Source organism: Rhinolophus sinicus, linkage group LG02 (genome assembly GCF_036562045.2).
Source record: "Rhinolophus sinicus isolate RSC01 linkage group LG02, ASM3656204v1, whole genome shotgun sequence".
NCBI classification, from domain to species: Eukaryota; Metazoa; Chordata; class Mammalia; order Chiroptera; family Rhinolophidae; genus Rhinolophus; species Rhinolophus sinicus.
The window spans coordinates 3,060,607-3,085,517 of NC_133752.1; the positions used below are offsets into that span (position 1 = coordinate 3,060,607).

The 24,911-nt window shown below is 52.3% G+C and overlaps 1 protein-coding gene across 2 annotated transcripts in view; it reads right to left on the reverse strand.

Annotated features, from left to right (window-relative positions):
* SORCS2 (sortilin related VPS10 domain containing receptor 2) overlaps positions 1 to 24,911 on the reverse strand; it is a 387,174-nt gene that overhangs the window by 116,102 nt on the left and 246,161 nt on the right. The window lies entirely within an intron of this gene.

A 24,911-nucleotide genomic window follows, 5' to 3' on the forward strand; every position in this document is an offset into this window, starting at 1 on the left:
GGGGAAGGGGAACAGGACTTTATTGGGGAACAGTGTGTACTTCCAGGACTTTTTTCCGAGTCAAGTTGTTGTCCTTTCAGTCTTAGTTGCAGGGGGCGCAGCCCACCATCCCTTGCGGGACTCAAGGAATCGAACTGGCAACCTTGTGGTTGAGAGGATGTGCTCCAACCAACTGAGCCATCCGGGAGGCAGCTCAGCTCAAGGTGCCGTGTTGAATTTTAGTTGCAGGGGGCGGAGCCCACCATCCCTTGAGGGACTCGAGGAGTTGAACCAACAACCTTGTGGTTGAGATCCCACTGGCCCACGTGGGAATCGAACCGGCAGCCTTCGGAGTTAGGAGCATGGAGCGCCAACCACCTGAGCCCCCGGGCCGGCCTTATGTGTATTTTTTAACAATTGCTATGTCATTAGGAGACACACACACACACACACGAGGTCTGACCATTAGGTTCGCGAACTTGCTGCTGTGCCCTCACACTGGCAGCGCTGTGCAAACAGCTCGGTAAAGTTCCATCACCTCGGTATATCAGTGTCTCAGAGCTGAGTTCGTGTCGACGTGTGGCAGTGTCCTGCTGAGTGGCATTCATTATTGTTGCGTGTGTTGGTGTGCCTTGACGAGAATGTCTGAGCTTGAACTAGAGCAATGAACACTCATTAAATTTCTTGTTAAACTTGGCAGGAGTGGAAGTGACATAAGGGACATGTTAGTCCAAGTTTATGGGGATAATGCCATGAAGAAAACGGCAGTGTACAAATGCATTAAACATTTTTCTGAGGGGAGAGAATGTGTCACTGATGAAGAGAGGTCATGGCAGCCAGTAACGAGCAGAACTGATGAAAACATTGCAAAAATTCTTCAAATTGTGTGTCAAAATTGTCGGCTGACTGTGAGAAGCATAGCAGACTAAGTAAACATTGATAGAGAAACAGTTAGGAAAATCTTAACTGAAACTCTTGGCATGAGAAAGGTGTGAGCAAAAATGATCCTAAAGGAGCTCTTACATCACGACAATGCACCAGCTCACACGGCACTGTCTGTGAGGGAGTTTTTAGCCAGTAAACAAATAACTGTATTGGAACACCCTCCCTGCTCACCTGATCTGGCCCCCAATGACTTCTTTCTTTATCTGAAGATAAAGAAAATATTGAAAGGAAGACATTTTGATGACATTCAGGACATCAGGGTAATAGGACAACAGCTCTGATGGCCATTCCACAGAGTTCTGAAATTGCTTTGAAGGGTGGACTAGGCGCTGGCATCAGTGCTTAGCTTCCCAAAGGGAATCCTTCGAAGATGACTGTAGTGATATTCAGCAATGAGGTATGTAGCACTTTTTCTAGGATGAGTTTGCAAACGTGTGTGTGTGTGTGTGTGTGTGTGAAGTTATTTGGACCTAACTACTTAATACGTAGAAGTTTTAGGCTTCTCTGCGTTTTGTTTTGTTTGTTTTGGTCTAGGCATGCTATAAAATTATTGGGACTCTAAGGGCCCCGTGGGCTGAGAAGGTTTGGGAACCTCTGGGACTGTGGGGAAAATGATGGGTGTCTCCGAGCACTCTGATCTAAAATCATTCTTCAATAAAAGGAACCGGGGCTCCCAGGACAAATGGCTGATTCCAGGACTGGGCGTCTTGGAGAGCCAGGAAGTTAAGGAAGTGCTAAAAAAAATCTCCCAGTGATGGGAATGTGTCAAAGGGACACAAGAGCCCACTGGAAGAGGTCCCAATTGCCAGGGCTGGCACCGTGTGAGCCATAAAATAAATAGAGGCTCACACTGGCTTATAACCCAAAGGATAAAATAAATATTCATGAGTCCATCCTCATATACATAAATGATTGAATAAGTAAATGGGGGAGAATGCACAAATCTCTTGTGAAGAATTCTAAATAATTTATGTAGCCACTGTGCCCGCAATGAAGGGGCTTCAGTCCCCACTTCCTTAGGTGTGACCTCCCACAGGGACTTCTTTCCAAAGAGGACAGTACGGGAAAGGAGAAAACAACTGAAAAGAGGCACTGAAAGACCCCACCTCGGCCAGCTGCTCAAGGTCCACGTCAGCAGTGCTGGGTCACATTGAGAGTGTCTGCCTTTGATACAACAGGATGAGAAGGACACGTCACCTCGCTGTTCTTTCTCTCCATAACCCCAAGTCTAACACTAGGAACACACCAGAGAAGCACTAATTGGGGGACACTCTAAAAAACAGCTGACCAGGACTCTCAAGAAATGTCAAGGTCCTCAGAAGCAAGGAGAGCCTGAGAAACGGTCCCACTCCCGAGCATCCTAAAGGAGATGTGACAACCAGATGTGATGTGGTTTCCTGGGTGGGTTCGTGGAACAAAACAAAGACACAGGAAAAAACTAAGGAAATCTCGCACAGTGTGGAGCATGTTAATAACGTATCAGTCTGGTTCCTCATTTGTGACACATGTACCATGCGAATGTCACTCTAATAGGAGGGGAAACTGGGTGTGGGATATAGGAGCTCTCTGTACTGTATCTTTACGATTTGTCTGTAAATCTAAAACTTACAAAATTTAAAACTCTAAAAAAACTCACTTAAAAATAAATACGGTCATTGGGTCACCAGACCTGTGTCCAAATCTCAGTTCAGGGACTTCCCAGCTGGGTGGCAGAGAGTTAGCGCTCACCAAACGTCCACGTGCGCCCCCTGCATTTCCCAGTTTCCCCTGGGGCTACCTGGGCCATGTGACCAGCTCTAGCCAATGGGTTGTGAACGAGACGGTGCCCTTCGCTTCCTGACTAAGGAACCTAAGAACCAAGCACCTGCCCCAAGACGGGGGGGGGGGGGGGGGGGAGCCGCCAACAGGCCTTGGACTTCCCGAGGGGCAAACAGTCTTGTCTTGTGTTGAACGACAGATGTGGGGGTCTGTCTGTCACAGCAGCTCAGGTGTGAGTTTCTCCAGCTCTTACCTGCTGTGTAATGTCTGCTGGTCACTTTCCTGATCAGAAAAGTGCTGGTGAAGACAGGAACGTTAGGTGGCAGCGGTAGAGGCTCAGTAAATGGTGATGGTGATGCCCAGCGCTGCCGTCTCATCTCATCATCATCTTCACCACCACTGTTACCATCTTCACCATTCAAGCACCCCATCATCATATCACCACCTCCTTCGTCACCCTCGTCACCTTCACCACAATGCCCCCACCTCCATCGTACGCTGTCACCTCCACCAGCAGGGCCATCACCGCCTGTGCGCAGCCGCCCACAGCCTTTATCCCGAGGGCAGGGCGAGCCTCCCCACGCTCCTAGCCCGGGAGGCAGGCAGGAATTTCTGTCTCGGGGACCAGTCCAGAGGCTGTTTAAAAATGGCACTTCTTCAGGGACTAGTTATTTATTTCAAATCATGTCTCATCGATTCTCAGTCTGGGCAAACAAATGTGGCCTGAGCCAATGGAGTCCCCACAGAATCGCGAAATGTCAGGCAGCCCCCGCTAGCCCCTCCCTCGAGCACCTTGGGCTGGTGGCAGCTAATGAATAAGCCGTCATGGTGACACGAGGAGGCGGAGCAGAGGAGGGGACATGAATTTCAAAAGGCTGCCAATGAACTGAGTCTTTTCAGAGGGAGCTGAGTGGCCACTTCCGAAGGTCAGCTCCCGTGATTAAGGGAGGGGACACGTGAGCTGGCTGGTACCGATAACTCAGGCCAGGGGCACCTGGGCAAGCCAGAAACCTGCCAGGAACTCTAGGTATTTTCTCTTAATTATTACGACCATTTGCTTCCTTTTTCCATTATACAACACACTATTTGAGACACTCATGCCAATAGTCACTGTGTGTACTCATCTCTTTTCGTTCTCGAAGCACCCAGAGAAGTGGGCAAATGGCCTCAATGCGTGACCTATTCAACACCCCTAAGCCCAGCTGGACAACAGAAGGGCAGAGACTTGAGGCTGGGTCTGCAGCCCCGACCCACCCTGTACCAGGACACTGCACAGCCACCGAGTTCTCAGTGAAGCAGGGAGACAGCAGTCTCTCCATCCTCTGCTGGGAAAGGAACAACCTCCAAGCTTAAGCTAACATCTTGGGCAGTTTCCCTGCCATGCTTTCTTGCACCAATGCAAAAGCACTCAACTGAAGACAAACACCAAACCAACAAAAAGGAGGAGAGATCCAAGATGGCGGAGTAGATAAACAGTGTGTCTGCGTCCTTCCGCGAACACTTTACAACTAAATTATAGAACAATCAACCTGGAGAACCATCTGAAGTCTAGCCAAACTGAAGTCCTATAACTGAAAATATAAAGAAGCCACGTCGAGACGGGTAGGAGGGACAGAGACGCAGAAAGGGCCCCAAACATCCATCGCGGACAAGAATCAGCAGGGGTATCTCGGCCGTGAGGTTCCCCCGAGAGGAGCGAGGGACCCAGCCCCCCACGCCAGGCTCCCCAGCCTGGAGTGCTGGTGCCAGGAAGAGGAGCCCCCCCAACATCTGGCTGTGAAAAACAGAGGACATTCTGACCCTGCAAGTGGGACAGAAGGCTGCAGGAAACCTGATGTCCTCTTAAAGGGCCCGCACAGACTCACTCGCTTGCAGGTACCACCTGGGGCTCCAGTGGAAGAAGGGTGACTCAGGGGCTGCGAAGACATACAGAAGGCAGACTGAGGTGTGTGGCTCTGGGAGAGGATCAGAGGACAGCCGGCATTTTCCCAGTCAGGAATATTCTTTCCGCGCAGCCGGCAGGCGGACGCCATCGTGCCTGTGTTGAGCCCTCCCCGGACACGGCCAAATCTGAATCTGATTGGTCCAGTGAGCTCCGCTGCTCCACCCTGCTGACTCAGGTGGGACCCCGCGCTACCCAACTCGTGCACGTCATGAGCAGCCAGCCCCGCATGCATCGCACTCTTTCTTAGGAAACGACTGCAGTCCAGCAGACCCCAGGCAGGCAGCAACTGGCCTCAGTGAGCTCTGAGACTTTTGCTGAGTAGCTCCAGGCTCAGCACTGGCACCAAACCAGAATCTATATTAACCTGGTGACCACAACTCTTCCCACCTTAGTGACTCCCTGAGACCCTGCCTCAACCAACTCATGTACCACATGAGGCTTTACCTGCTTCTGAACCTTAAGGGAGCCGGTAGGTGGCAGCAGGCCTCCAGGTGTCCTGGCTTTTTGCGGAGCTGCCCCAGGCCTGGTCTGGGTGGCAGCTGACCTCAGTTTGCAGCAAGGCCTCTGCCACATGCCTCCCAGTTTAGCACAGGCGGCAAACTACCGTGGATCACTTTGTAGCTCCTACCAGGTAGTCCCCGATGATCACAGGCAGTGGGTGACCTGGGCTGTACCAGAGCCCCTCCCAAGAGGGCCCAGAACTAACATACTTGGAGGTTGGTTTCAGACCACAGCAGAGCACCACCCAATTAGCCCCACAAGTGCCACACCCAAAGGGTGGTCTCAACAGGCACCAGAGCCCACTGAGGTGAATCCTGCTTCATGTGACAAGCCCCCAACACAGCAGCTCATAAGCTGTGGACGTAGCCAAACCCCACAGACATCAGCCTGAGAATCAATCCCACCCACTGATATGTCAATAGCAATCAAGGCTCAACTATAACACGAGGACACACACAGCCCACACAAGGGACACTCCTGGAGCACCCAGAGCAGGTGACCAGGGAGACTGTGTCACTGGGCCCCACAGGGCACCTACTATATAAGGCCACCCGGCAAGAGATGCAGATCTACCTAATACATAGAAACAAACACAGAGAGGCAACCAAAATGAGGAAACAAAGAAATGCATCCCAAATGAAAGCACAGGAGAAAATTCCAGAAAAATAACTAAAAGAAATGGAGGCAAGCAACATACCAGATACAGAGTTCAAAACAACGGTTATAAGAATGCTCAAGATACTTAGTGAGAACTTCAACAAAGAGATAGCAAGCAAAAAAAAGGACATAGACACTATAAAAAGGAACCAGTCAGAAGTGAAGAATATAATAATTGAAATGAAGAATGCACTAGAGGGAATTAACAACAGTTTAATGAAGCAGAGGATTAAATCAGCGATTTGGAAGATAAGGTAGCATAAAACACCCAATCAGAACAGCAAAAAGAAAAAAGAATCCAAAAAAAATGAGGATAATTTAAGAGACCTCTTGGACGACATCAAAAATAACAATATTCGTATCATAGGGGTACCAGAAGGAGAAGAGAGAAAGCCAGGGATGCAGAACATATGTGAAGAAATAATGACTGAAAACTTCCCTAATGTGGTGAAGGAAATAGACATACAAATCCAGGAAGCACAGAGAGTCCCAAACAAGATGAGCCCAAACAGGCCCACACCAAGACACTTTATAATTAAAATGGCAAAGGTTAAAGACAAAAAGAGAATCCTAAAAGCATCAAGAGAAAGGCAACTAGTAACTTATAAGAGAGCTCCCACAAGATTGTCAGCTGATTTCTCAACAGAAACTTTGCAGGACAGAAGGGACTGGCACAAAATATTCAGTGTGATGAAAAGCAAGGACCTACAACCAAGGATATTCTACCCAGCAAGGCTATCACTTAAAATCAAAGGACAGATAAAGAGCTTCCCAGACAAGAAAAAGCTAAAGGAGTTCATCACCACCAAACCAGTATTACAAGAAATGTTAGCGGGACTTCTTTAAGATGGAAAAAAAAAAGTCAAAATTATGACTAATAGAATGGCAATAGCTACATATCTATGTAAATGGATTAAGTGCTCCAATCAAAAGACATAGGAGGGCTGAATGGATGAGAAAACAAAATCCCTACATATGCTGCCTACAAGAGACTCACTTCAGATCAAAAGACACACACAGATGGAAAGTTAAAGGATAGAAAATCTTATTTCATGAAAATGGAAACAAAAAGAAACAAACAAACAAACAAACAAACAAAAGCTGGGGTAGCAATACTTACACCAGACAAAATAGACTTTAAAACAAAGGCTACAACAAGAGACAAAGGTAATCCCAGTTCAGGATATTAATCTGAAGAAACCCAAAATGATACTTCGAGGGGACATGTGCCTCCATATGTTCACTGCAGCATTGTTTACAACGGCCAAGATGTGGAGGCAGCCTGGGTGTCCATCAATGGACGACTGGATAAAGAGGAGGTGGTACATAGATATAATGGAATATTGCTCAGCCATGAAGGGAATGGGTCCTGGCCATCTGTGGCCGTCTGGATGGACCTGGAGGGTATTGTGCTGAGTGGAGTGTCAGACAAAGACATATGCAATGTGATTTTGCTTATGTGCAGAAAAGAACAAAATTAACAAACCAAACAGAAACAAACTCATAGATACAGAGAACATTTTGATAGTTGCCAGACAGGAGGTGGGTTGGGAATGGGTGAAAAAAAGAGAAGGGATTAAGAAGTACAAATTGGCTCTTACACAGTAGCCATGGGGATGTGGGTGTAACAAGAGGAATATAGTCAATAATATTGTAATAACTATGTATAGTGCCAGGTGGGCACTAGACTAGTCAGGGGGATCTTCTTAAATTATAAAAATGTCTAACCACTATGCTGTACACCTGAAATTAATATACAATAATATTGAATGTCAGTTGTAATTGCTAAATTTAAAAGTGGGGGGGAGAAGGTGAAGAGGAATAAGAGGTTCAAATTTCCAGAAATAAAACAAGCAAGTCACAGGGACGTAACATACAGCACGGGGAATATAGTTAATAATACTGTGATAGCAGGTACGGTGTCAGATGGGTGCTGGGCTTATCATGGTGAGCACTTCTTCAGGTATATAAGTGTTGAACAACTGTGTTGTACCCCTGAAACTCACATAATATTGTATGTTAGCTATATTTTTAATAAAAACTTAAGAACACAAAGGAAAAACATGTCATCAGATTAACCTGACATTTTATGTTTCATATAGCAATTTCCAACAAATACCATTTCAGTGGAATCAGGGTGCTGACATCTCAGCCCAACTGTTCCCACTCATGTTGCGTGGCGGGAGGTCCTCTGTATTGACAACAGTTAAGTGACTAGACTGTTTTAGATCCTAGAACACAGAGATGCACGTCAGATAACAGGCGTGATCTGTGCCTGTGTGAGGGGTCGGATCACATTCGCTCTGTGTGAACTAACAAGAGCCCATGTTGCAGAGAAAATGAGCCCCAGGAGACTGCTCAGCATGAGAACGGCGAGACGTCCGGCCGACGGGGAGAAGGCACAGAGCACAGGAGACAGGGGCACGAGGACTTCAGAGACCCAGGGAACTGGGGGCCCCGTCCCAGCCACCTGCTGTGCCAGTGGAAGTCCCAGATGTCCTGGCAGGTCACATACTCCCCTGGACCTCAGTTTTCTTGTTGGTAAAGTGGGAATGAAGGATGAAGTCTCCGCGAGGGGCAGCTGTCCATTGTGTTGGCTGCTGTATACCAGTCCTGAGGGGCCCTGGCCCACGCGGCACACGGCAGCCGTTCGCACGCTCCACGACGAGCGGGAGTGAGAAGGCGTCTGCACGTGCCCTTCGTTTGTGTCCCTGTCCCTGCCCCCACCCTGCAGTCTCATCCCTCCCTCGTCATCCAGGAGTCAGCCAACCGCCATCTGAGGGATGAAACCTGCCTGTTTTTGTGTGGCCGGGGAACTAAGATTTTTCTTTGAACATTTTTAAAGGGTCGTGTATTGGGTTGGTGTCCCCCGAAATTCATCTCCTTACTTGAAAGTGGGGCCTTTGCAGAGGTGATTAGTTAAGATGAGGTCACACTGGAGCAGGCTGGACCCTTTATCCAATGACTGTGTCTTTTAAAAAAGAGGCAATTTGGGCACAAACACACACAGAGCAGGAGACCGCCACTGTCTTAGCTTCTGGACGGGCGTTCTGTGGGTCATTCCTCCCATCAGCTCACGGAATAAACATTGTAATCCCCTTAAAGGTGGGAGACTGGGGCCGCCTGGCCGGGCCACCAGGGACAGGAGGCATAGCTCCTGTGTGTCCAACAACTGGGTCCATCTTCTTTGCTCCCACCCACCACCCTGCCTCCAGCCAAAGAATTCCTCAGAAATTACCTGTTTGATGAAAAACAGCCCGTCATGTCCCTTTCCCATAATATGGGGTAGTCTTCAGGGCTCCTATGAGTGAGTAATTGAAGACTGCCAACCCCCCAGCAGTCTGCCGGACGTCTGCCAGCCCGGCCACCACGGAGAGGGAGGGGGATCAGTGAAACAGAGCAAACAGGCCGATAAAGGTAATTACGAGCTGTTTTGGTGGCTGCATTTTTCCTGCGTGCCTAACCTGTGTATATGAGAATTTTTGTCGGAACACTACATATCCCCAGGATTCTGGCCTCGGCTTCTGCAGTGCCCCCCGCCCCCCGCCTTCAGTGTGGTGTAGGTCGCACCTCACCAGTGACTCCGACGATAGAGGTAGATCTGTGTGGATGGCCCAGCCTGTGGGGCGGCTCATTCGTCTTGTACGACCACCTGGGTGAGGGGAGCTGTCATCCCCATTTTACAGATGAGGAGACTGAGGCACGGGAGGGAAGGGAACGTGTCCAAGTTCGCACAGGGAGCTGGAACGCAGACCCTTCGTGCTGTGCCACCCCCTGCGGCCCCACAGCCCCCGCCAGGGGAGGCTCATGCAGCTGGAAGGCCAGCCACATGGCGATCGGCCAGGCCCGGCCACCCCGATGCCATCCTGGGGGCCTCTGCTGTCCAAGAGTGCTCACCCCACCATTCAGGGCCTGGCCTCCAAGAAGCCTGGCGGGATTCCTCGGCTGGCAGGGCTCCGGTCTCCGGGGTCCTCCGGGCATGCCCTGCCCTCAGCCTGCCCCTTTCAAGGTGCCCGTGTCACCGTTGTTTCCCTACAGTGTCTCCACTTCAGTCCAGCTTCCCAGAGCCAGGCCAGGTCCTGGAATATCTCCCCGGGTCAGAGATCGCCCCGGCCTGGCCAGGTCTGTGCTGAGCTCAGGGGCTCAGGTCCTACGAGGAGCCTTGGCAGCCCTGGGACACGGGTGGGCACAGGGACCACAAGCCCTCGGGAAGGTGGGGCACACAGTCTGGGCATTGAGGGCAGAGCGGAGCTCATGGGGGAGGAGGGAGAGGCCCTTCCCCATGGAGGGCGCCCCTGCCCGGGAGAGTGCGGGTCAAGGACAGGGCACCCCAGAGACTGGGTTCCCCACAGTGCTGCCCGAAGAACAGGGACACAGGAAGAAACAGCGTCCCACCTGGTGGGACGAGCCCCATTGTCATTAACTCTGTCTGTAGACAAGTCACCCGCCCCTCTGAGCCTCATTTTCCTTGTCTGCAAAACAGGTGACAGATCACGAAATGCGCTGATGAATGTAACACGCTCAGGACAGAGACAGGAGCTGTTTTCCACGTGGACGCTGCCACCGAGCTCCCAGTTCCAGACCTTCCCCGGGACAACCATCGTGGGGCCCAGCCTCAGCTCCAGCCATTGCGCCTGTCAGAGCACCGAGGGCACCTCAGGTTGGGGGTCCCAGAGCCATTTGCAGAGCTAGGTGCTTCAAACAGCTCAGACATAGGAGGATCGACCCTTTTCAAAGGTGCTTGACACAGCAAAAGCACAGGTAATATTCATTGTATGAACAAATGGTTATCATCATAATAACAGAATCTGGCCCAGACTAGTTAGTCCAACCCTCAGTCTCCAAGCTGGGTTTTTAATCTCTGTTTGCTTCATACGTGTGACAAAGAGAAACAGCCCTCGCATCTATAAAGCATGGAGAGCCTTCACAGCCTTTCCTTATCTTCATGGGAAACCTGGACCTCACAGTCGCCAGAAGCCAGCACAGTGTCACCAGCACCAATGGACAGACGAAGGCACCGGGGCTCAGATACAGAGGTGACTGGCAGCGTTTGGTGGGTGACGAGCCGAGGATCGTTGTAAGGGGAAGAAAGATGGAAAGACTCAGGTACGCGCTAGGAGGGATGGTCCATCGATCGATTGGTTGGTTGAAGTAAATGAAATGAATTCAGTGACAAAGGCTGTAAATAGGTTCAATACAGTTTCAAGTCCCTGCCGACACTTTAGAAGCACCGGCTTCCTGATGAATAATTGATACACTGAGGCTACCCCACGCCGCCTCCACGGGGACCCGACCCACGCTGAGTCTTCACACCTCTGAGCCTTCGCCCAGCAGTTTCCTCCACAGCAGTTTCTGCCACAGGCACTTTTTCCTCTTTTCAGCCTCCCACTGATCCTTCTCATCCTGGGAGGTTGTCCCTTCTCTGGGAAGCCTCTCACCCAACCCCTTTCCCCTCCAGACAAGGTACATTACTCGGTGTCCCCACAGGAGGCATTTGCAATGGGACAACAAGCGCTCTCCTGAATGTGATGTTTACACACTTGTCTCCCCACTGAGCAGAGACTGACTGCCTCAGTGTGTACCTGGCACAGGTGAAGTGGGTGAAGAGGTGGAAGGAAGGAAGGAAGGAGGGAGGGAGGGAGGGAGGGAGGGAGGGAGGGAGGGAGGGAGGGAGGGAGGGAGGGAGGAAGGAAAGAAAGAAAGAAAGGATCGATGGACAGCAAATTCTGGAGCCTAGCTGCGTGACTTCACGTTCTTGGACTTAGCTAGCTATACTCTTCTTACAAAAACTGGACTTTGTGGACCTTTTCCAGCAGCTTAAGTCTGGGCCTTGGTCTCGTCTTGGAGTCTCTCTCTTAGCAGTCAACGATTTAAGAAACGAGTGGAGTATGCAACATACAGAATGCTTCCAGGACCCCTAACCACTTCAGAAACATCTTATACTGGTGGGCAGCTGCTATGCTAATTACCTTTCTCATCGATTCCCTTTGAGCAGTGCCCCCAGAGGGCTCTGCCTCAGCGGCCTGCCACCACACTGCCCTTTCTCCTGGTCTCTCAACCTCAGGACCTTTGCATCTGCTGTTCCCTCCCCACCTTTTCACCTGTGTAACTCCTACCTTCAGATGTAGGCTCAAGTGCCACTTTTGCAAGGAACAGTCCCCACGACCCTCTACTAGAGTGATTTTAAAGCTGTGCTTTCTCCTCACACTTGGTGCCGTTCCTTTAGCCACCAGGTTTGGGAACACGTGTCTATTTGATTCAATGCCACTTTCCCTCAGGGAATGTCTGTTTCTGGATGGTGTCTGTTTCTTTCTGTCTGCTTCTGCAGCACTAAACGGTTGCATGGATGAGTGAAGAAACGGTGCGTCTCCCCATCTGTTGGCGTTGGGTGAGAGACTGGCCAGGACACTGCTGAGTGGAGGTCCTCACATCGCCCTTTCTCACCTGCCTGCACTGGTGGGTGGGGCGGCTGGGGTTTCCTCTGGGCTCTGCAGCTCACGCAGGTGGGCGGGTTGTGTGCGAGTCTTTGGAACCGGCCCCTGCTAGAAAGTGTCATCAGAATGCTGCCCACTTGAAGTCATTTGCGGACAATTTCGGAGGGATTGCAGCTAACCGCTCCTTGGGAAAGTGGCCATTAAAATGAGACAGTTTAATAGCGACACACGCACAACAGCCAGAGGTTCTGGAATGATCTGTCTCATGCAATTACCATCACTTTTGTACACAGGGCGTGTTTACATTGAAGGGGTCCTCGCAGTTCATCTGTGTATTTTAGATCTAAACTCTGGTTTCCAGGAGAGGCCTAAACAGGACACAGGCCAGACAACGACTGTCCCGTTGTCCACCTGCGCTTAACCAAGAGAACGGCCAGTCTGAGCAGCGGGCTCCAGGCAATGGCCGTGAGGACGTCTGGGCATTTTCCCCTGAGCCTCAGCACCGCGCCCCCCAAGCACTCGGCTCCCGCCCCTCACACAGCCCCCCACACCAGGACTGCACTCCACCGGCTCCTCCACTGCTCCTGCCCACGGCTGCCCTTCCTGCTCCCCTGCCTGGCCAGTTCAGCCCACACAGCGTTTCTCTAAGGCAGACGTCCTTCCTTGGGGCTCCCACAGCTTGGCCAGTCCCGAGGCTGGCACTTAACTCGGCGCCCCTGTGTCCCTGCCAGGCATGGGAAGTGCCCTCGGGTCCCCACAGGCAGAGTGTAAGTGCTAAGTTGTCCAAAGACAAATGGGATCTTTGTCTCAGTGAAGAAATCCTTCCTTATAACAAGGTCACAAAAATGTTCTCCTGCTTTGTCTTCCAACAGTTTTATTGTCTTGCCTTCACATGTGAGTGTTCGTGTGGAATGGATGATGTAGTGGGGGGCAGGGGTTCAGTCTCATTTTCTTTCCAAGTGCACCACCAGCTGTCCTGGGACCATGTGAAACAGCCCATGCCTCTCCCACAACCAGCAGTGCCTAAAACTTCCGTATATATTCACGCAGTTGATTCAGTTCCATCGGTCAACTTGTCTTTCCAAAGTCTGCCGATCATTGTAACAATTCTTGGTAAGTTTATAGTAAATGAAATCACCCAACTTGACCTTCAGGAGGATTTTAGTTATTCTGTGTCTGCTGCTCTTTGATATAAATTTTTAAATGAGCTCAACAGGTTGAAACAAACCTGTTGGTGTTTTATGTGGAACTGCTTTGTCCATAGAAGAATCGGATAATTGACTTTGTTGTTTCTCCCCCACACGGCCATTTAACACAGGATAGGCTCCATTTATTGGTATCTTCTTAAATATGTTTCAGTAAAGATAAATAATTTTATCCCTATAAAGTGCTCTGAGGACAGGATAGGAATCTTTTTATCTTTCTCTCTCCACATATTCTAAATTTCTACCTACAGACTCTTCAAAGGTGTTTGCTAAATTTATTCTGGGACTTAAAACCTTAACGGCGGACCGTCTAGCATCAGAGCTATGTCCTAGGAAAGATGTCCCTAGAGAGTGGACGGGGCCGTGTAGACCAGCTTGGAGAAGACATGCAGGGGCGGGGAGGGGTGTAGTTCCTTCTCATAGTCCCTCAAATAATGCCACAAAATCACTCACTGCTGTGATTTATATGCAGCCTGCCCTCCCCCCCCGCCACGATAGTAAACAACGTTCATACTTTACGGTTTGCAAAGCACTTTGGGCTCACCAGTACCCACTCTTCTAGCATCAGAAGTGTATCAGGTGAGACTCCAGGAGTATTTTAAAGCAGGTGAGGGTCCCCCTTTGGCATCCTCCATCCCTGCTCCTTCCCTCCCCGGATGTTGAGGGCTCCACTTAGGAGATCAAGGGCATGGAGTCCCGTGTACTCTATGGTCATGACGGATGTGTGTCTTAGATTTGTTACTTTGTTTTATAAACTTCCTTACTGTTTCAGGGATTCAAAGAAATATTATTTCAAGTTTCTAAAAAGCATTCTTCAACTCCTACTTTGCCAACTACTAAAGTAAGGCATGACGTGCGTCTTTGACTTCCCTGTATGTCAGGAAAGGGGTCCAGAAGCTTCTCCTCCACCCACCTTCACCTCCTTCCTCCCCTTTTCCAAAACCTCTGTCTTTATTACTAGTAACCATATTTTGGATGATAGCTTCTCTTTATATATATATATATATATATATATATATATGTATATATGACACGTGCATTTGGTTTCTGCCCAGTGTTACAGCAACAACAACCACTACCTAAGCTGAAGCTGGTGTGTGCCCAGCCTTGGTCCTCCCCACTGGCTTCCATGCCAGGCTTTCTCTGCTTTCCCCAGCTGAGCTTAATCCATCTCTCCGCCACCAGAATGTCTTCCCAAGGCATTTTCCTTTAGAAACAGGTACCTATAAGTTAGGATGTTCTGCTCTCTGAAGATGCCTCTCTATCCCTTGGACCTACAAGTGACAGCTGAGTTGGGTACAAAATTCTGAGATCGTATCTTTCCCACGTTTATCTGCAGACACTGAAGTCCATTTTATTATTTTGGAATTTAATCCTGAAAACATATCTGTAATGGCCTGAGTTTCATTCTTTTATAGATATTTTCTCTTTTTTGAGAAAAATGACAAGTTATATTATCCCCTCATAATTAAAGTTCAGAATGTGAGGACAGGCTTAGCAAGGGCTTAACTTCAGAGACTCGCTCACTCCCCCCCGCCCCGCCTCCAGCCCCGCTTCTGGTCCAGGCGCCTTGCAGGCCTATGTGGAAACACCTGTGGTCTCAGGCAGGCTGTCTCTCCCCTTCCCTTCTCGTCACCATCCCTTTCTCTAGATCCTCCTCAGTTGTGAGAACTTGCTGAGGTCATTCTCCCATCACTGACTCACTTTTCCTGTGGGGTCCATTCTGTTCGCTCATGCTTCCAAAATGCCTTTAGTTCTGTCACTGACATTTCTGTTGTCTCACAAGTGCTTGTGACTCCCACAGCTCCCTTCCTATCCGTTCCTTCTCTCAGGGAGCCGAGCTTCACTGCCGTCCTTTCTCCTAAACTTCCGTCTGCCACCCACACCGACTGTACTTCTATGGGGACCAAACATCACAGCATGTACCCCTCCCACAGTGGTCCCCACACCCCACTTCTTGCCTGGTAGATGGAAGGACTACAGAGCTTTGGGGTGTTGGACGGGGAAGGTGAAACGCTGCAAAGGAAAAGCAGCTGGCTGCTCCCGTGAGCAGTGTCCCTTCGCGGAGATGTCCACCCAGCTGGGCCTTTGATGGAAGGTCCCCAGCTTCTTCGTGGTTGGCAGGGCCGCTCAGCCCCATGAACTTCCTACTTGGTAGAAGGTCTCCGTTCTTAGCGTGGTCCTGTTTCTGGCAGTTACATAGGCTCTGTCTTCATAGTCACTTGAGGGAGAACTTGAGGAAGCTTGGGACAGGAGCTGACACTCTTTTGTCTGAGAAATCAGTGGCACCCTTGGAGAGGCCCCCACCCTGGCAGCCTTCCTGTACCAGCCCAGGTCTCAGTGCAGGATCCCACTCTGTCGTGGTGAAGGTGGGGGTAGCCAAGGGGCAAGGACGCCTTTCTGGGAATCTTTACCTTCCATGTAACATGCAGGAAAACGCCAGGTCAGCTCAGGGACAGAAACGTCAGGGATACCACACACTGCTGAGGGCCTATAGAAACGCGACCTGTCCCAACTCACGTGGGCCCTCACTCTCGGGGAGAAAGGTGTTTATTTCTCTGCCAGTTTTATACTTTGTTAAAAGTGTAGCACGACTTTGGAGGACATATAATGTCTAAATTATATGGGACAAGTAACTATTTAATTGCTCTCTAATTACATGACAATTAGAATTCATATCTCAGCCGTGTCCTTAGGTATCTATTTATGGGTCGCGTGGAGCATACTTACTGCGCCTACGACCATTAAGAATGCCACAATTTGCAGAGCAGGCAGCACTGACGCTTGGAGCATAATTACCCGAGTAATTATTCTTTTATACCCGAGTAATTACACAGTGGTATCATTGGTGTATTACAGTTTATTCACATACCTAGTCATTGTCTCCTTTCACAAATTGGGACCCAGCCCAGAAGGTGCTAAACAATTTTTTTAAATAACATAAAAGTCATCTGATGAAAGGCTACCGGCTGCCTCGAGGTCACAGCCACATGGGAGAAATGGTGGAGGTCTGGGGTGAGGGAGTTGGGACTCACACCTGACACAAGTTCATGGCGGCCACCCCGCCACCTGGCCTGACCCTGAGGCACGAGAGCACAGCATAGATGCCATCAGAGCTGAGCCGGTGGGTGGGCACCTGGCTGCCCGGCGGGGCAGGTACCTCTGCATGTCACAGTCCGCGCCAGCATGCGTGACCCACCCTGTGCTAGGACCACCCGTTTCCTTATCTTTCTTCTCTCCTGCACTGTGAGACTCGCAATGGCAGGACCCTCGAAGGGGCCTTATTTGTATCCGTAGTGGAAAGGGGTGAATAGCCCCATAGACTAGGGGATCGGTCCACACCTGCACCAGCCGGTTGCCAGTACAAGCCTCAGTGCTCTGGCCTGAGAACCCCATTTAGGAAAGAATCCTTTTGGTCAGGGCAGGAAGCGGGGAGAGCATGGCTGAGAGGGGGGACCGGCGACAGGAGTTCCTTTCCCTAAAGAATTTCAGTCACATTTTGTATCGCTCCATCCAGCATGTCCTGCAAAGCACGTTAAAAGCAATTGATGGGGTGACCAGAACTTCTGGGACCAAAGGAGTGGGAAAGAGAGGCCACGTCACTGACGGTCACCACACCTGTTAGTGCAACCAACAAACACAAGCTTGACTCAGACGCTCTACACAGAAAAGATGCCGCGTGAGAGCAAAGTGAAGGTGCCCATTCATAGCCCTGGGTGGGGAACCAAGGCTGAGAGCTGGACGGGCAGCCCGTCCCGCCCACCCTGCGGCCTCTGGCCTGTCCATGGTGCTACTAACAGTTCCTTGGCCTGAGCGAGTGATGACCGCCAGGATTCTGGGAAGTGCAAGGTCCTCACCCAGCAGACGCACAGGCTCCCTGGCCAGGCGAGGGAGGAGGGAGTGGCCAGGACTGTGACAAAGACTAGAGCCTCCGAGTGGTTAGAACGCCCACGACCGGCCGAGGGTCTCAGGTGTACAGTCTTTGCTTCTCAGAGGGACCCTCCTGTGGCCAAAGTCCTCCAAGGCCTCCTACGGAGAAGGGACAGAGGGAAGTGGCGTTGATTGGGAACCTGCTACGGGGCCTCTCTACCCAGTGACTGTGCCTGGACAGCCTCTGAAATGCTAGGGAAGTGACAGCAAGCGCTAGTGGTGTGTGTGTGTTTCCTGTGGCTGCGGTACCAAATCCCCCCAAACTCAGTGGCTGCAAACAACACTGACAAGTTGTCTCCCGGTTTTGGAATCAGAAGTCTGAAGTGAGTCTTACGGGGCTGGTTCCTCCCAGAAGCTCCAGGCGAGAATTTGTTCCTGCCTTTTCCAGCTTCTGGAGGCGCCCACATTCCTTGGCTCACGGCCCGTCCTCCACCTTCACAGAGCAGCCCAGAATCTCCAGTCTCTCTGACTCTGATCCTCCCGCCTCCCGCTTACAAGGAGCCTTGTGGTTACATTGGGCCTGTGTGGATAATCCAGGCTCACCCCCATCTCAAGGTCCTTAACTTAACCCCCTCTGCAAAGTCCGTTACCATTTATGGTGGCATTCATAGGTTCTGGGGATTAGGCCGTGGCCGCCTTTGCTGGGGAGCTTTATTCAACACACCACAGTGCATTAGACATAACACAGCGACTAAACATCGCAAGAGGCTGCTGTCACCAGACGCCCAGAGGTCACATAACAGGCCCAAGGACACACTGGCTAGTAAACAGAGGGCCGCATCTGAAACAAGGTCTTGGCCTCCCGGACTTGGTGTTCCCACTATACCCACCGTCCTGTCAGACAAATGAACAAAGAGGCTCAGACAGGTGGACATGTTGCTCTCCCAGGTGGCAATGGACATGTGGTCCCCTGTATTTGGCAAGACGTCCCACTTCCCTCCTGCAGAACAGTCCTCCACGGTGGACTGCCCTGTTGGAACTACCCAGCAAGGCCCCTGCCTTCAAGCGGGCGAGTACATGGTCCGCGGCAGACACGAGGGTAGGTGTCCCCGGGGTTCCTTGTTCTGGCAGCTGTGCAGCTCCATAGGTCCCTGCAGCCTCCCTGCTTCCTACATGTCACCACCTGCCTTGTCATTCTCGAGTCTACCTGACGTCTTTCCAGTATAGACCCCTCAGCCTCTGCTGGCCCGCAGTGGTTTCTGCTAGTTGCCACCAAAGCCCCTGGCTGCCACCACCATATTTTAGCCACAGCCACATAAATAGCGGTGCTGGAGGGCCGTGGAGCTGCAGGAGGCCTGCACCTCTGTCTGCAGGTGCAGAAGTCGAGGCCCAGAGGGGCACCTTTCACCCTCCACGGCACAGTCCAGACCGTTCATTCTCAGCTTTGGCTGCTTGAAATGCAGACAGACACAGGGAACAGAAATACCGCGCCGCCTGCGGTGTAAGGAGTTGCCATCCCTCCCATCACCCACCGCCCTGCGCTGGCCCTGCACAAACCATCCAGCAGGGGAGTCATGTTTGGCTACATTGGCTGCATTCCAGTCTCAGGAAGCAGACTCCGGGGCTCGTCTCCCTCTCTCAGTGCCCATTACACGGTCACCCGGGAGGACCCTGGGGGGACAAAGATGGATACGGTGTGGTGCTGGCCCACGGGCCGCCTTGTTCAGGAGAGAACCACACTGAAGGCGGGAGTGGGCTGTGGGCGGGCACAGAGGCCAGGCATTAACTGAGCACCTACTGCACACAGAGCTGATACACAGAGCACCGTGTCTGGGGAGGACACAGGCCCACTGCACCTCTCGGGGCCCCCTCCCTTTCACCTGGTAGGTGGCACAGGGAGGTTGCCAGGGTTACAGGTAACATGCACGAGGCCCCTAGTCAGGAGCCTGACACGTAAAGGGCCCTGGAAGTCGGGCCACTCCCACCAGGGTAAATAAAGCCTCTTCCAAGCGGACGTTTGCTCTGCGACACTTAGAGCTTCTTGCAGGCAAGAGCTGGTCTGATTCGCACCCCATCCCGAGTGCCTGGCACAAGGCACCTCCTCAGACGTCTCGGGTGATGAGCAGAATGAACAAGCAGACGCGTGGACGGCGGTCTTTTCCCAACCCCACACTTCACAGACGAGGACTCACGCGGCCAGGGCCCATGGTGCTGGCCGGGCGGGGTCCCGGGCTCAGAACAGGAACATTCTTGTGAATGAAAATTCACATGAATTTTTAACATAAACCATGACACTTGAAAGCAATTCCGTGCCTGGGCCAGCTCCCCCAGCCGTGCCTTCACACCCTCTCCCTGCCAAGGTGTTCCAGGGCCAAGTCTGGAGCTCATGTGGGGACTGCCGGCAGCACAGAAAGCCTACAGGGCATGTCTGGGGACTGTCAGGGCCCCCAGGGTCTCGGGTCATCTGTGAAACAGCAGGATGCCCTCCCTGCGGGCATCGGGGTGGGACCCTGAGCAGCACAGAAATAAAAGAGAATTTATTCTGTAAGGCAGGTTTCAAAGTGGTCTCTTAAGAAGCTATAAAGTGCTGCTTGGCCTGTAATTGTTGCTAAATGGAATCTTAATAGTACTCGCATCTTCCTACAAAACCTATCCATTACCCGGCAGCAGGAGAGGTAAGGGCTGCCTGGCCCCCGCTCCCGCAGGTGCCCCTGCAAATAGAGCCCCACCTTTTCTCAGATCAGACTCACCCAGGGTGAATCCTCTCTGCTGGGGGCCACTCTTGTTAGTCCCACAAAAATGCAGCAGGAGACACTGGGTTTTCAGGGCTCCACCAGACCCTCAAAGGTTCTAGAGGTCAGAGTTGTTTATCCAGTTCACCTGCACACCCCAGTGCCCAGCAAGGGACCCCAGCGCACAGTAGGTGCTAATCCGCATTAGATGTCTACAGGATTGGACGGAGGGTTCTCTCTCTCTGAGCAGTAAGAAGGCAGCGTGGCGCACAGTAGGGCCTTGGCCCACACCTGCTGAGTGGATGGCTGTTGGTGTGGAGGGTGACCTTGGAGACCTTGTGAAACCCACCCTCTTGCCGGGGAGAAAGCCAAAGCAGGCAGTAGACAGACGGGAGTGGGGTCCTGCCCACGGGTGTCTTATCCACCAGCCGCTGGAAGGAGACCAGGGGAAGAGGAATGTCCGATCTAGAAGGGGCTTTGGATAACTTCCAGTTCCACTGTCTCACCTGTGGATGGGGAAACTGAGGCCTGGAGAGGAAATATGATCTGCCTAGAGTCACACAGCTCAGCCGGTGCAGCCACGGCACATACAGAGTGGCCCCACCTCCCTCAGGGTGGGCTGGGCTGGGCTTGCACAGACCCGGGGGACCCCCTCTGCTCCCTAGACCGTTGCTGCGTATGACAGAGGGTGTTTCGGCATCTAGCAGACCCAGGTTCGAATCCCTGCTCAACGTCAGGCACAGAGACACTCAATATATAAATATTCACTGCATGGGTGAACGCTTTGCTATCTAGCAGCTGGGTGACCTTGGACAAATCTCCCCGCCTCCCCAAGCCTGTATTTCTCACCTGGGTAACGGAGGTGAGATGCCTATGTCCAAGTCATGCCCCGCCTCCCCCTAATAACTGAATGTGATTGACGTCTGCTTCTAGCCCAGAGCCTGGCACATGTGAATGACCACCAGGGTGGCTTAGGGATCAAGCAACTCTGAACAGTGAATAAATTAATGGAACGATGAAAGAAAACCCTGCTTTATCTGAAACGGAAATCTCTTTCCCTGAAGGGTCCCAGCCCATTCCATGCGTGCTTCCCGAGGATTCACTGAGTGCTAAAGGCTGTGCACCACCGAGGAGATGGAGCTGGTTACGATCCGGTCTCCACCGAGCAGTCTGCCTGGGCTGCTCCCTGCCCCCCAGGACTGCCCTTCAGAGGTCTGAGGGCGAGCATGGCGCCCGAGTCTTCCTTCCACCTTCACCAGACCCCATGACTCCCCCGTTCCTTGTATGACATGGTCTCATTTTTTTCTGTAACTGTGGCAGTGATTGTGGCTTTTTTGCTTCGAAGTGCACTTAAAACCAAACCAAAGCAAGCTGCACCCACCAAGAGCCCTCCGCTGCAGGAATAGCTCTGGGGACACAGCACTCTGTGTCCCATGCCCTGTTCTAGGTCGCTCACGTGCACCAGCTCATGCAACCCTCATTCAGCTGTTACCACCTTACTTTACAGATGAGAAACTGAGGCATGGAGAGCCAAGGCAGTTGGTTACCCAGCTATCCTGCTCCTGAGAAGTGGAGCCTGGAGCTCGGGTCTCTGCTCTCCGTGGCAGCATCTGTTCCCAGCCTCACAATGCACAAGTCTCATCTCTTCAACTAGAGGGCTGGCGTTTCATTCAGGCTGCTGGGAGCGTCTCAGTGAGACGAAGGCTGCCTTGTTAGTCGGACAAGGAACTGCCACCTTGCCCTGTGACTGGTAATGAACTTGTGCTCTGTAGGACACAGGGGCCGGCGGGTGCTGGCCACTGGTTCAGACCTGGTGCAGGGTTCCAGAGCCAGAGCTGTGGGGACGGATGTAGACTGAGGCCCAGCCCCCTGGGACCCCGACCTCCTTCCTCTTCCTGGCCCTCCCGTCTGCCACATTCTAGGCCCCACACCACTGCCCAGCTCACGTGGCACAGCAGAGGGCACTGCTCCTGCCCCCTCACTGACCCCAGACAGACAGCTGCAGTCTTTGAGGCAACTAGCTCATGCCTCAGTGGGCCTGTCGGTGCCTTCAGTCGGGGGTTGCAGAGGACGGCCTTCCAGAGGGAAGGCTGGTTCAGTCCTGAGGAGAGGGGTAGCTCAGTGAGAGGTCGGAGCAGGGACAGATGACGGAGCTGTGACTGTTTCCCTGTCTGGTGTCCGGCAGGAATCCAGGTCCATGGGTTACAAGGAGGGACCACGGGACGGCTGCTTCCTTCCAGGTGGATGTGTGGTGAGCAGGGCAACAGGGCGGCAAGGGGGACAGGACAGCTGGCCTCCTCCCCTCCACCCCCACCCCTCAGCCGACCCCAAAATGACGCTCCATTCACTTCCTGTGGTTGCTGTAACAAGGTACCACAAACTCAGTGGCTTCAAAGGACAGAAACTTACTCTCACAGTCGTGGAGGCCAGAAGTACAAAACCCATGTGTCTGCAGGGCTGGGTCCTCCTGGAGGGCCTAGAGGAGAGTCTGCTGTTTCTAGCTTCTAGAGGCTTCCGCGTCCTTGGCTCCTGGCCCTTCCTCACATCACGCCAACCTCTTGCTTCTATCGTCGCCACCCCATCTCCCCTCTGACTCTGACCTTCCTGCCCCCTCTTTACGGACCCCGTGACTGCATGAGACCCCAGACAATGCAGGAGACCCTCATCTCAGGATCCTTTACTCCATCACATCCGAGAAGCCCCTTTTGCCACAGAAGGTGACATGTGCGAGTTCCAAAGATTGGGAAGGGGACAGCTTTGGGAGCCATCATTCAGCCTATTGGCATTTCTCTGTCAAGTCTCCCCTCAATCGCTGTCCCCATGTAGAGATGACACACCTGGGACCTCCCTGATTTCCCCTTACTGGGGGTCAGGGCAGAGCTGGGCTGAGCAGAGGGGTCCCCAGTCCAGGCACTTTCCCGCAGACCACCTTACAAGCGCCGGGTGCCCCAAGCCACCCCAGGAAGGAGCCCTGGGCCCACCTGTCCAGGTGAGGTGTGGGGCCTTCCACCCAGCACACCCTTGGGCCCTCTGCCCCTGTTCTCCCAGGTCCAGTGGGCAATGCAACAATAGCATTCATTCAGCAAGACCTGCTGCTGTCCACTCATTCATTCATCCATTCATTCATTCATTCATTCATTCATTCATTCTACTCCTTTAACATGACTGAGCCCCTGTACCGGGCACATGTCCCCATCAGACCCCGCCTTCCACCCCCAACAACACTTCCAGGCTAAGTGTCCAAATTATCAAATAACCTCTCACAGGCACTGCCAATCAGCTGCTCTGCCTATTTTCAGAGACACAGACATCTCCCTGCCAAGAGCCCCAGTCGGACTCCCCGCAGTGCAGTCATCAAGCCCCCGGTGGCCAACACAGCTGCCTGGCTCCTGGCGCCCGTCGCCTGCCCACGTGGAAACCTGTTTGCCGAGCCCCTGCCCGTGACATGTATATCTCATGAACCCCCCAAGCACCCGCTTTACAGGCAGGAAACAGCCTCGGAGGGGCCCACACCGTGTCCCAGGTGGCCCTGGGCAGGGCCAGGGTCTATCTGTCCCCACCGCTATCCGCATGAAGCTTCCTCTGATGCACGGCCTCAGAAACCCCCAATCCCATGACCACCACCATGGCGGACACAGCCTGCGGGCGGCTCTGCACTCAGGGACACTGGGGAGCGCACAGACAGTGAGGGGCTGATTCCAGCTCCGTCTCTTTACCCACCTTGGCTATCACGACGGCGGGGATGGAGCGGAGCCTGACTGGGGACGGGGACAGCTCAGGGAGCAGGGGCATCCAGAGAAAGGAGGCTGCATGTGGTGGGGGGTCATTCCTTCCCTCACACGTGCTCTCGCTGCTGCACAGCAAGTGTCCGACCAAGGTCCTCCCCACCAGCTGTGTGACGGGTACGTCTCACCTCCCTGCCCCAGTCTTCTGCCCTGGAAAGGGAATGACAATGCCTCCTTCCTTGTGCCGTGTGGGGTGGTGCGAGGTCACGCGTGTGAAGCCGGAGGGCAGCTCTAGGATGAAACGGGGGCCGGTGAAAACCAACCCACAGCCCTCCCTGCCTTCATTCCCAGTCCTTTCGCTCTAAGCAGACCCGTGTCCCCCAGGAAGATGCTCCCATCTCCCTGCCCCAGCAGCCCTCCCCAGCCCTGCATTCCAGTTCTGTCCATCAGGAAGCTTTCACAGGGAAAAGTCAAGGGGGCAGGGGGAAGACCTGCTTTAGAAAGACTGATAAGACAGGAAGGGTTGTAATGGTGGCACTAAGTCTTCTATGCTGAGATTCGGACCTCTGGTATAATTTGACTTAGCAAGTGAAAGTGAGCTTGGGACTTTTAGAAAGTGTTTTTCTCTTTTCTTTGCCTACCTCTCCTCCTGCCAAACGTCATGACTCTGCTTCCCATAGACTTACTGTGCAGTTGCAATGGTTCTGTTTACTTCAGCCCAGTGCTGGTTGCATCTGCGTGGGACCCCCTCCTGGCTAACCCCACTTTCCCCCACCCCAACGGACAAAGCAGAACTCAGCAGAAGACTCCATTACAGACCGAAGCAATTTACATCCTGGTTAGAAATTAGGAAACTTCAGACGAAACAAAGACTCAATGCAGTGATCTCAGCAGACTGCCCAGATGACACTCCCCTTACTTTATAATCTTCCTTCTGTATTTCTACCTGCCTCGTGAATCTTTTCACAGCCCGCGAACGAGCAGCCACAACAAAGATGCCGCCCTGTTAAAAAGTACCTCAGGTCACCTGGACAGCGCTGGTGACCGGCCCTGTGCATCTCAGTCCTGATGGTCCCCAGACTCTGTGACGGGCCTTTGGTTCCTGCAGAACCTGCCACATGACTGCTCTGACCATCTGTCTGCAGTCAGCGCGACCGTCA